Below are 11,645 nucleotides of genomic sequence, written 5' to 3'. Positions count from 1 at the left end.
ACTACTCCCTAAGCCCACCAAAGGAGAAACCCCTAATAAATCCACACACACGTGTTTCCCTCCTATCCATCCAAACACCAAAATGTCAGCCGGTCAAAGAAATGATCTTCCCTCCGAAACGAGTCAATTTAGGAAGGCTAAGGAGCCTTTATGTCAAACTTTTTTTATGCCTTTTATTATTATTACTTTTTAATTACAATTTTTTTTATCAGCTTATGTTTTCTTTAGAAGCTGAAATGAAAAGTTTATAAAAATTTACAAGTTAGTCATTTGAATATTTATATAACTTATGCAACATTATTTCAATTTCAATTTTAATAACTTGCATTAAGAATTGTCATAATTGTTTAAATAAAAATAACTAATTTAGCAGCCGACAACAATTGTTTTAAGTTTTTAAGACTTCTGAATTCAATGATGACTGATAGACTGGTTATGAATTGTTGACTTTTGGCCCATATCTTGTTATTGCAATATGGGTCAAAAAAAGGATGTCCATTTCCATTCACTTACGAGTTACGACTCAGTTAGATTCAACCGAAAAAATAAAACATAAAAAAAAAATTAGAGACTCAAAATACTCTTATTTAGACACAGTCAAAAATCTTTTTATGATATGGAAAGAAAAACATTAATTTAGGAATGTCAAAATTCTTAGGTTATACAAGATAACCTTCTTTCACCACAAAAATCTAAGGTAATATTCACTCTCACTATTACACGTGACTTTCTTTTCTTTTTTGAACCGCAACTTGAATTAAAAAACTCATCTGGCTAGAAAGATTTTGACACGCCAAACTATGGAGGATGTAACAGTAGCAAACTTACCAAGGTTCTTAGTGAAAGCTTTTCCTTAATGGGGTCGACATTGAGAAAAGCTCCATACACCTTATCGTCGTCCCTTGTTACTTGTGCAATTGAAGACCTGAGTTTATACCATACGTTAGTTGCTAAAGATTTTGACACGTCAAACTATGTATCAGGAAAGTAATTTGTACCATACCTCATTTGGTCGCTGCACATGATCACATAAAACTTCTCTGGACCTTTAAAAACTCGAAAAAACACTGCAGTTTGTTCGATTAAGTCCTTTGAAGCTAGGACCAGCAGGCCAAATGGGCCAAGAGTCCCACTCATATAAGCATTTTTCTGTTTACACAGAAGCTGTGGGTCAGCTGTATATAGATCTGGTAGACTAAACCACACTTCTGCATCCGCCTGAAAAACTGCTTTAATAGTCAACTAGCTTTTTATTTGTTGTTTAATTTTATTTGGGTTGTTACAACCTGTTAATTTTTATATGCAATATGTGTTATCATAGGGCAGTGGGGATTTGCTACTTACAGGAACGGGATATCTGCGAAAGTGTAGAGTATTAAACTCAAATTGGATTCATTTACACGTAGATCTTTAGACCAAAAAAAAGAGCTAACGATGACTAAACTCTCTTAGTTGCAGGGCTGCCTAACTTACCAATAGTCAAGGATGTGGTGTGCTCAGGATGTCAATTTGGTAAAGCTCACCAACTGGAGTTTCACTCTATGAATTATAAAACGAGTGGAACCCTAGAGTTAACAGGAGGTATGAAGAAGTATATGATTACGTTTACAGATAACTTTTCACGGTTCCTTCGGGTTTCGTTTATGTAATCAATCGGATTCCTCAACAACAAATGAAGTATGTTTTGGCATTTGAGAAGCTGTTGAAAAGCATGCCCAATGTAGGTTATTTTCGAGTGTTTGGCTGCGTTTGTTTCATTGTTATTCCCAGCTCTCAAAGGCATAAATTGAAGAAGAAAGCAACGTGGGATATGACAATGAAAGAAAAGGCTGGAGGTGTTATGATCTAGCAACAAAGAAATGCCTAGTGTCTCGGAATGTGGTGGTCAAGAAAAATGAAGATGCTTCACATCAGGTCTATCTTCCTTTCTTTGGTACGGTTGATAATGATAATGAATTGTCTAGTACAGGTGATGATGTGCAGCCTAACCGAGTTCAGATATCAGATGAAAATTCAGCTCAGAATCTGTGGAACACAGGAGTGTTCACTCAAGGTACTGCCTATCTGAACAGTTATCTATATGGAACAACCAATGGGGTTTCAAAGCAAAAATCACCCTGATTTTGTGTGTAAACTTGAGAAAGCCATATAAGGTTTGAAACAGTCCCCTAGGTCCTGGTTTGGATAAATTGCAGAGTTCTTGATGCATAACAGTTTTGTGGCGATAGTACTCGTATACGTTGACGATTTAATCATCACAGGAAGGTATGTGTGACATTTGAGCCAAAACAAGGTATACCTCAGTACATATTTACCGATTAAGCAAATAAACGCCTGTTGCGTAACAAACGAACGATTAACCGAACGGGTCTGGTTATGACCCAGATATCTCGGGGGGCCATCTATAAGTGATATACGATCTATACAAGCTAAAATATTAGAAATATGGTCTTAGTTTGATAGCAAACAAGTTAAACGAAAACATGCTCGTTTAACTACCCGCTATAGATTTAAACGCAAAAGATAGTTACGAACCAAGCATTGTATCATCCGTTAAGCTGAAAAAGACTTACCAAACACTTATTTGAAATGTTTTAAGCGATCCATGAAAATATTTTTGATTTTTACAAACATATAGTATGTTTTTATAATTTTACACAAAACTAGCCGAAAAACACTCAAGTTTCCACCGAAGTCTAGTACACAAGCGCGAAGCAAATCTTCACAATGGTCCACAACTACCAGCTTAGTGCCCATTCTTCCTTGCGACACATCTTTATTCGCTATTCCCTTATATGATAATGATCACATAATCACACTGTTGGCGGAGGTTCATGGTATAATGTTCATTCAGAACTAAAACTGATCGCAGTATCGGTTTAAGTTGTACGGCGCACACGTTTAATTGGTTATACCTCTTGTACCCCTGTTTCATGTTTGGTTTGTTTTGTACTAGCTGATTTCCCGAACATTCTCAATAAATTATTTCTGCCCAATTCAGAGGCTACCACACCGGCTTGTGTCACGGCATTCTCAAAAGTTAAGTGGCTAACTGAATGAAATACAGTTCCTATTTCTTGGGCTACTAATCACACCCTTAATCGAACCAGATCCTTAAAACGGTTTTTGCCTTCCAGTTAGCTTGCCTTTTCATTTTGGATTTTTTTTTTTTTTTGGATTCGCGTTCTTATTTTTAGATTTCATTCCTTGGGCGAAAATATTTTAATATAATGGTATTAAGTTTTGCCCAAGTCATGCAGATAATTGCCTTTTGTTACCGAATTCGTTCAATCTATTTCTACCACATAAGGGCGTGGCTAAGTAGTGTAATAATAACGTGATCACCGATACAATTTGCTGAGAACTACTGGTACCGATAACAGACTTTATCATGTCGATCCATCTTACTAATTCCTTTGATTCTTTAGTACCACTAAAATTTACATGTTTGCACAACTTAAATCGTTTAAACGAGTATTCCAGTCGTGAAGGATCATGGTTGTTACGACTAGTATTCATGTTCGGTAAAAGATTTTTGTTGCGGTACGGTTTACAAACTCGGTTCGGATGATCCATGAAAACTGCGGATGTATTAATCGGTCCGAAGGGCATAACTAAGGGTTCATAGTGACCATACCAAGCTCGAAACGCTGTTTTAGAAACATCTTCCTCTTGGATCTTAACTTGAAGATAGCCTGATCGGAGGTCGATTTTCGAGAAGTAATTTGCTCCCTTGAGTTGATTGATCAAATCATCGAATCATGAGAGGAGTTGTTAGCTTTTGTTAGTGATTTTTGTTTAATTCTACGGTAATCAACACACATCCTGAGCCTCCATCATTTTTCTTTACCAACAGCACCGGTGCTTCCCAATGAGGATAGCTAGGACGAATGAAACCCTTATCTAACAATTCCTGTAACTGGTTGGATAGTTCTTGCATTTCAGAGTTTTTCTGAAAGTATCCCCGTGGAAAGGCGTCATTCGATTCGGAAAAACCGGTAAACTAGCTCCGCGATACATTGGGCCATATGAAGTCATTTCTAAGATAGGTCCGGTAGCTTACCGACTGAAACTTCCTGTGGAGTTGAGTTCTATTCACGATGTCTTTCATGTTTCGAACCTGAAAAAGTGTTTTACCGATGAAACCGAAATCGTGCCATTAAAAGACTTAAACATAAACGAAAAACTGAATTTCGTTGAAGAACCGGTGGAAATATTAGAGGGAAAAATAAAACAATTAAGACACAACAAAATCTCTCTAGTAAAAGTTCGGTGGAATTCACAAAGGGGACCCGAATTCACGTGGGAGCGGAAATCTGAATTCAAAAAGAAATACCCGCACATGTTTCCTAACAAAGACAAAGTTGAATAATCGAATTTCGGGGACGAAATTTTCTAACGGGGGGAGAATGTGACATTTGAGCCAAAACAAGGTACACCTCAGTACGTATTTAACGATTAAGCAAATAAACGCCTGTTGCGTAACAAACGAACGATTAACCGAACGGGTCGGGTTATGACCCAGATATCTCGGGGGAGCATCTATAAGTTATATACGATCTATACAAGCTAAAATATTAGAAATATGGTCTTAGTTTGATAGCAAACAAGTTAAACGAAAACATGCTCGTTTAACTACCAGCTATAGATTTAAACGCAAAAGATAGTTACGAACCAAGCATTGTATCATCCGTTAAGCCGAAAAAGACTTACCAAACACTTATTTGAAATGTTTTAAGCGATCCGTGAAAATATTTTTGATTTTTAAAAACACATAGTATGTTTTTATAATTTTACACAAAACTAGCCGAAAAACACTCGTTTTCGCGCTGTTTAACGCACCCGATAAGTTTTTTCGCGCCAAAAACCGAACCCGAACTAAATTTGGACCGGGCTTTTCGTGTTTGGGCTTGAGAAATCAGAAACTTGGGCCAAAATGGGCCCAAAGTGGGCCCATGATGGTCCGATCGCAGCAGCCCCCCCCCCCCCCCCCTTTTTATTCTTTCACATTTAAACTAGATACAAGATATTTCCAACATTATTTCTTGAAAATTCTGGACATAAACTTCTTCTCCAGCCAAAAACTCAAGAAACCCTAAGGTAAACAACTTAAATAAGCTACTTTTACATTTGTTTAAACTTGTTTAATACCATAAAAACATGTCTTGGTTACTAAAAATCATTCCTAACCGTGTAAAAATCCTAAAAATGGTCCATAAACATGTTTTGATCATACACATGGTAAGGAACCTATTTTGATAGTTTTTTTGGCCATAAACACGGATTAAAGGGTTGAAACGACGTTTTTACGGTTCAAAAGTTCGTTTTTGCACATTAGCCGAAACCCTAACTTAAGGGCTTTTATGTTGATGAAATATTGCTTGGTTTGTGATATAGGACTTTTACCTAGCTTTCTTAGAAGCACAAGAACCTGAAAACTTGATTAAAAGGTCGGAAACGAGCCAAACCCGCTAAGGTAATGCCGAAACACTTGCTTACGGGCTGTTTAGGTTAAGGTTGTGATGTACATATTTTTAGGCCTTGAAATTTTGCAGGGACATCAGGGACCATGTCATTGAGTCCCTTTTCAAATTTGGTAATTTTTCGACCATCCGAGAATATTTGGCGAATTTATTACCGAATTGGAACGTTTATTTGGGAAAAATATCTAAAATACTTCAAAAATTATGAAATTTTTCTGGGAACTCAGATTTGATGTATTTTGATCACATATGAATTTTGGGATCATTTAGAGAATTTTAAAGGTGTTTTATTTATTTGCGTTCGCGTGAATTTTTATAGCCGAATTTGGGTCGAAAAAAATATCACACGAGCTTTTTACATTCTGGAATTGATACAGGTTGTTTTGGGACATGATTTGAGTATTCAGGAATTTTTGTGGAATTTTGGAAATTGTTTGGGGTAAACGGACGATTTTCAGGCGAAATATAGCTGATAAAATGAATTTTTATAAATTAATAAATCAGTAAATAAATTCCAGAAATATTTTTATAAAAATCTACATATTTTAATTGATAAGTGGTTAAATTTTCATAATTTAAGAATTAACGGTTAATTAATTATGCTAATCCGAATATTAAACAAATTCAGTTTTTATAAAAACCGGCAAGTTCGCGACTAGTGAACCTGCAGGAAAATCAAAACACCAAGAGTGATCAAAAATCATATGTTTGGACTAATTAAGTGAAAATGAACTTTTCTATGAGAAACCTGGACAATCCGGGTGGATTGTGCGCGTTTCTTCTCAAATCAAACTGAATAAACGGAAACGGGCCCCGTGGCTAATCCGGGACCCCAGTATGTGATCTTTCTTTATAACTTAATCATGTTATTAAGCAATACATTTACCCAAGCTTATTTTCCCATAACTTCTTTCTGAACGCGTAAACGAGCAACTTGGCCCAGCTGGGAAAACGGGAATCTGAGCCAAGTTCAGTTTTAAGTATTAGACATTGAACAACATCACAACCTAAGCCTATTGCCACTTTCTGGGCGTTCCAGCTACACTCAGATTAGTTATACAGCCCAGCTTAGTATTGAGATTATAATAATATTAAAATATTAATATTATTATAATATTGATTATAGGAACTACTGATAGCGGACCGAACAAACCGCGAGCTGATACAGTACTGAATAACTACTAAACCGTGAGTTTCATGACCCCACTTTTAAACTGTTTTACGAACTTTTGGGGTGAAAAGCATGTTTGATTACATATACATACCTGAAACATGTACTGATGTGAATTATCTAAGTGCTAACACACGAAAGTCCCCACGATCACAGTGATTAACTTCGAGCCGGTGGCTTGTGAATAGTACTATTGGTTTGACAAACCCAAGCGGGGCCAGCACGGTTGCTGAGACATTATCCCGTTTTCACATGTCCATATTTCATTTTTACGAACCAGCTATGTAGTGTTAGGCATAGCTACCGGGGCATGTTGTGGGCGGAAAGGGGCCACAGTGGTTGATTGAGCGTGGGAAATGGAGGCACGCAGCACGAACAGTTCAGGCTTCACTGTAGCTTAGCACAATTACATCACATACATCATTTACATACATACATACTTATTTCATGATTACAAGTGTTGACTTGTGAATACTCATTACTATTTTCTTGAAACTCGTGAAACTCACCAACTCTAGTAGTTGACCCGTTTTAAACTGCTTTTCAGGTGTACCTAAATCGGAATGATTTGGTGATCTGTTACTTGCCTGAGGTGTGTGGTTGATGCTATGTGAATAGAAGCAAGGGCGATAGTAGTAAGAATGTATAGTTAACAAACTAGTTTTGTTTGTATCACCTAGACGGTAAAACAATGATAGAACAAAGAAATGTAATATATTGTAAATTAGTTTGTAATGTTTCTTTATAAACAATGTGTTGATACCAGAGGTGTCTGTTACATTCCCGTTTTACGCTTCCGCATTGTGCTAGTCGGGGTGTGACAGTATGAGACTGAAATACATCAGTTGAAAGAGAATTTGTGCACAAGGTTTCGTATGAAAGGCTTGGGCGCCGCTGAAAAGGTTTCTTGGGCTGGAACTATCGTATGAAAGTGATGGGGCTTTACTTCATCAAACAAATTATACGGAAGACCTGTTACAGCAGTTCGGTATTCTCTATTCAAATCCAACCTATACACCTATGGATCCTATGTACAGTTGGATGGTGGGAAGTTTGATATATCTAACTTTGACTCGTCCAGATTCAGCGTTTTCAGTGGGCCTGTTACACTGGTTTATGCAGCAGCATGCCATACGAAGAGTTCTACATTGTGATGCTGACTATGGTGGGAATGTGACTAGCACTTGGGTACGTGTTTCTGCTGGGTAATGGGCCGGTCTCTTGGTGTGGTAAGATGCCGAATACTAAAGCTGAGTATCGAGCTGCAGCGATAGCGGCTCAAGAATGTTGATAAACAGGTCGTCTTACACTGTGACATCATGTCAACGATTCAACCCGTTAGTAATCCAACTTTTCATGCTCGCTCTAAACATATTGAGATTCATTATCATTATGTAAGAGAGAAGGTGCTTTTGGGAGAGATAAATCAGGTGCATGTGGATACTAAACAAGAAGTTGCAGACATCAAGGGTATTTTGGAAAATTCAGGTTTAATTTGATTCCGGGTCATAATGCTAGCAATGGGCAGTTTAGGAACAACGTTTTTGCTGCAAATAACTGTTAACCTGTTCATAACTGGTACGAGTCGAGGTGGTTTAAAAAAGCATTTGGTTTAAAAAGAGCTAACGGGTTAAAGTGTGTTTCAATCATGACTTTGGTGACACGCATCAAAGAATTGATTTCGGAAGTTTCAAATCTGGTTTTGGATCAGATTCAAAGTCAGTATTTGACTTTTTGTTTCAAGATATTTTGGAAATTTGATACGGGTCAAATTTCTAAAAAGGGCATTTTTGGCATCGTGGTGTGTTTTAAACTACTAACATGTCAAAGAAAGAATCGCTTACAGGTCGGTTTGATTTGTTGAATTATTTTTGCATCAGGGGCAATTTCGGTATTTTTGGAACATTAAAAATTTGTAAATGTGGTTCTATGACATTTATTGTTTTATATGCTATGGCATCTACTGTTTATATGCTATAACATCTACTTAATGTTTGTTTTTGCATGACCTATATCATATATACAAACATCTTTTTTTATTGACATTAATGTTTATTCAGCCCGGTTAGTAACATAGTATAACAATATAACACTGCTAACACACAAACTAACCTGTGAACCTCTTACGCCTGGCACTTCAAGAAGGGACCCACCCTTGAGTACTCGATTCTGCATGCTCACATGTTTCCCTCTCAGCTTCATTATTTCCTCCACCGGCCATTGAACTAATTGTTTCTGGTTATCGCTTAGGCGAATGGTTCTAGGAAACGACTGTAACATATAAAACAAATGTTAATTTGGAGCTGGGATAGAAAAAGGTTTGCCCCATCCTACCCTCACAGACCCTTCCATTAGCTTGCTATTAGTCAAACTTCACTGGATATATACATTTCAGTAAAACGTATTATGTGTTCCAAAACTCAAATATCATAGGTAAATTACCAAAACATAGTTGAATTAAATTCTAACAAGCATGAGCATCTTCACATTAAACGTATCATTGTTAATGAGATTCCTTACCATGTTGGGTTAGTTGAAAAACACTCCTCATTTTAGTTTATTTATTCTTGAATGGAATAAAACTGCACGTAATCCATGAAAAGCATGTATTTTAAGTTATTCATAAAAGCCTTCAATCATCTTAAACAATTAACAAAAAAACATGCTCATGAAAATATCGCCTTCACTATTGAAAGTCGGTAATCCAGCGACTCGCATGAAAATAGCATGTAAAAGCGCTCGGTTTTGATATCTATGGTTGATATTATGTACAGGATTCGACCATTTGACCAAATAAAAAAAAAATAAGACAATGTACTACCTGAAGGCCGGACCATCCTCTCTTGATAGCATCTGATATACTTTTATTGCCAACTTCAGGAATCCATGCTCACAACACCCTTCGATTTTTGGCGGCGTCGTAGAATGATTATGACGCATAGAAGACCCCGTAATCATAGCGCAGGTGTCTGTTATTGACGCTAAAGTCGTCAGTAACAAGAACAAACCAATCCACCTTCGGATCATACTTCCCTAGCACATACCAGTCATGCCTTGCGTAGCTTGTTTTCAGCACATGGAATGTACTAACCGGGTAGAAATTCGGGCACTCCCACATATCGATACTGCTAGAAGAATGCAAGGGTTTACGAGCCCTGGTCCACTCGACTCCATCAGAACTGTGATACAAAATCGCTGCTACATGGCTGTTGATCTCACCCCCGATCACCATCCTCCAGCTTCCGTCTGGACCCATCCAAGCGGTTGATGGATCGCGGAACTGGTCAGGTTGTGTGTCATTCCCGGGAATCAGAATGGGGTTAGCAGGCCACTTGGTCCACTCGGGAAGGCCAGGTTTTGGACCTGGGTGTTATTGTTTAGCCCTTAACTTGTGTAGAGGATTGTGGGTTTGGAGGCATTGAGGAATGTTACTGAACCAGTGAAGCAGCCTTGGGCGTCGTACGGCTCATGGGGAGTAAGAGCCGGTTCCAGAATGAACCAATTCACGAGGTCATAGGAGACGGAGTGGCCCCATGATATATTCCTCCACAATGGGCCGAAGGGATTATACTGATAAAACAGATGGTACACCCCCCGAAAATACATTGGACCGTCAGGATCATTCATCCAGTTGCTAGGTGGCTGGAAATGAAACCCAGTCCGGTAAGGTTGCTGCTGCAAATCATCTTGTGATGATGATGATGCATGAACTCCAACAACAACCAAAAGGAAAAGGAAGCAAAAACCTCTTCCAAGCATCTTCTTCTTCGTGGAAGAAATGAACGTACCGGCTAGATCGAAGGGCCGAAATGGAATGGGATTCGTGGAAGGAAAGGAGTACGTACGTATGAGACTCACTCTAGTAGTTAGTTAGTGCAGTTTAGTCAGATTAGGCTATGTGATCTCATTGATGACTTAACGTCTTTTGATTTTCTTACCATAGATCAAGTCACCAACACTCATACTTATATTTGTCACTTTGTCATTGGTTTATTTTTGTTATTCTTTTCTCTTTTTTTCTTTTACTTATTACATTCAATTATACCATCATTAACTTGTAATATCTAATAAGTACCAATAATAGGATAAGAAACATCAAGTTTGTCACGCATGTAAATCTGTAATGACATCAAAAGCCCACCAACTCACTAAAAGATAAAATGTTTATTAATGTGTTAATGACAATAAGCAAGTACTAGCAACACTCAAGTCACTTACACTCCTACTTGTCACTATCTCATTGGTTCAGTGTCTTTGTTATTCTTTTTTCTTTTCTTTTTCTTTTGCTTTTAACATTCAATTTCACCATCTTTCGTCATTAACTTGTAACATGTAACAAGTACCAAAAATAGTATAAGAAACAGCAAATTCAAAAGGAGAAGATTGTCACGCATGTAAAGAGCTGTAACGACATCAAAATTCCACCAAGTCACTAAAGGTAAAGTGTTTGTTTTCTCTTTCTTTGTTTTACTTCTAACATTCAATTTTACCATCGTTAGTCAATAACTTGTAATGTTTACCCTTTTTTTTTCAATCTAAATATACATTATTATTGTTTAACACCTTTCTTTCTAATATAAATTTATTATAAACCTAGTTCTTTCATAAATATGTATATGTATGTATTACATTACATTAAAATATACAATTATATAACTCACAGATATCCAATTTGATAAATCACACACTAAAAAAAATACCATTTAGTTGCACACAATTTTAATAACATTTAGATGTTGTGTCACTATTCTAGGTTTTAATGCACTTTGAGTATGCCACATTTGCTTGACACACCCTTTTAGTGGCAGTTAGCAATTGTGCTGCTAAAATCTAAGTTTTGATGGAACTTACTTTTATTGGCATTTAGTATTTGTGTCACTGGATTTTAGTTATTTAATGGCATTTTGTGTATACCGTATTTGCTTGGCATATACTTTTAGTGAGCATTTAGCATTTATGTCACTAAAGTTTAGGTTTTAATGAAATCTAGT

General features: G+C 37.0%; 1 pseudogene; it reads right to left on the bottom strand.

Moving 5' to 3' along the window:
* Positions 1–213: 213 nt before the first annotated feature.
* LOC143536660 (beta-fructofuranosidase, cell wall isozyme-like) lies at positions 214–10,413 on the bottom strand (annotated as a pseudogene).
* Positions 10,414–11,645: the final 1,232 nt, after the last annotated feature.

Source organism: Bidens hawaiensis, unplaced genomic scaffold (assembly GCF_021521415.1).
Source record: "Bidens hawaiensis isolate Kalapana, Puna unplaced genomic scaffold, B.hawaiensis_p1.1 tig00010855_1, whole genome shotgun sequence".
Lineage (NCBI taxonomy): Eukaryota > Viridiplantae > Streptophyta > Magnoliopsida > Asterales > Asteraceae > Bidens > Bidens hawaiensis.
Note: the sequence above shows the minus strand (reverse complement) of the source record. Positions and strands in the feature narration are given on the sequence as shown.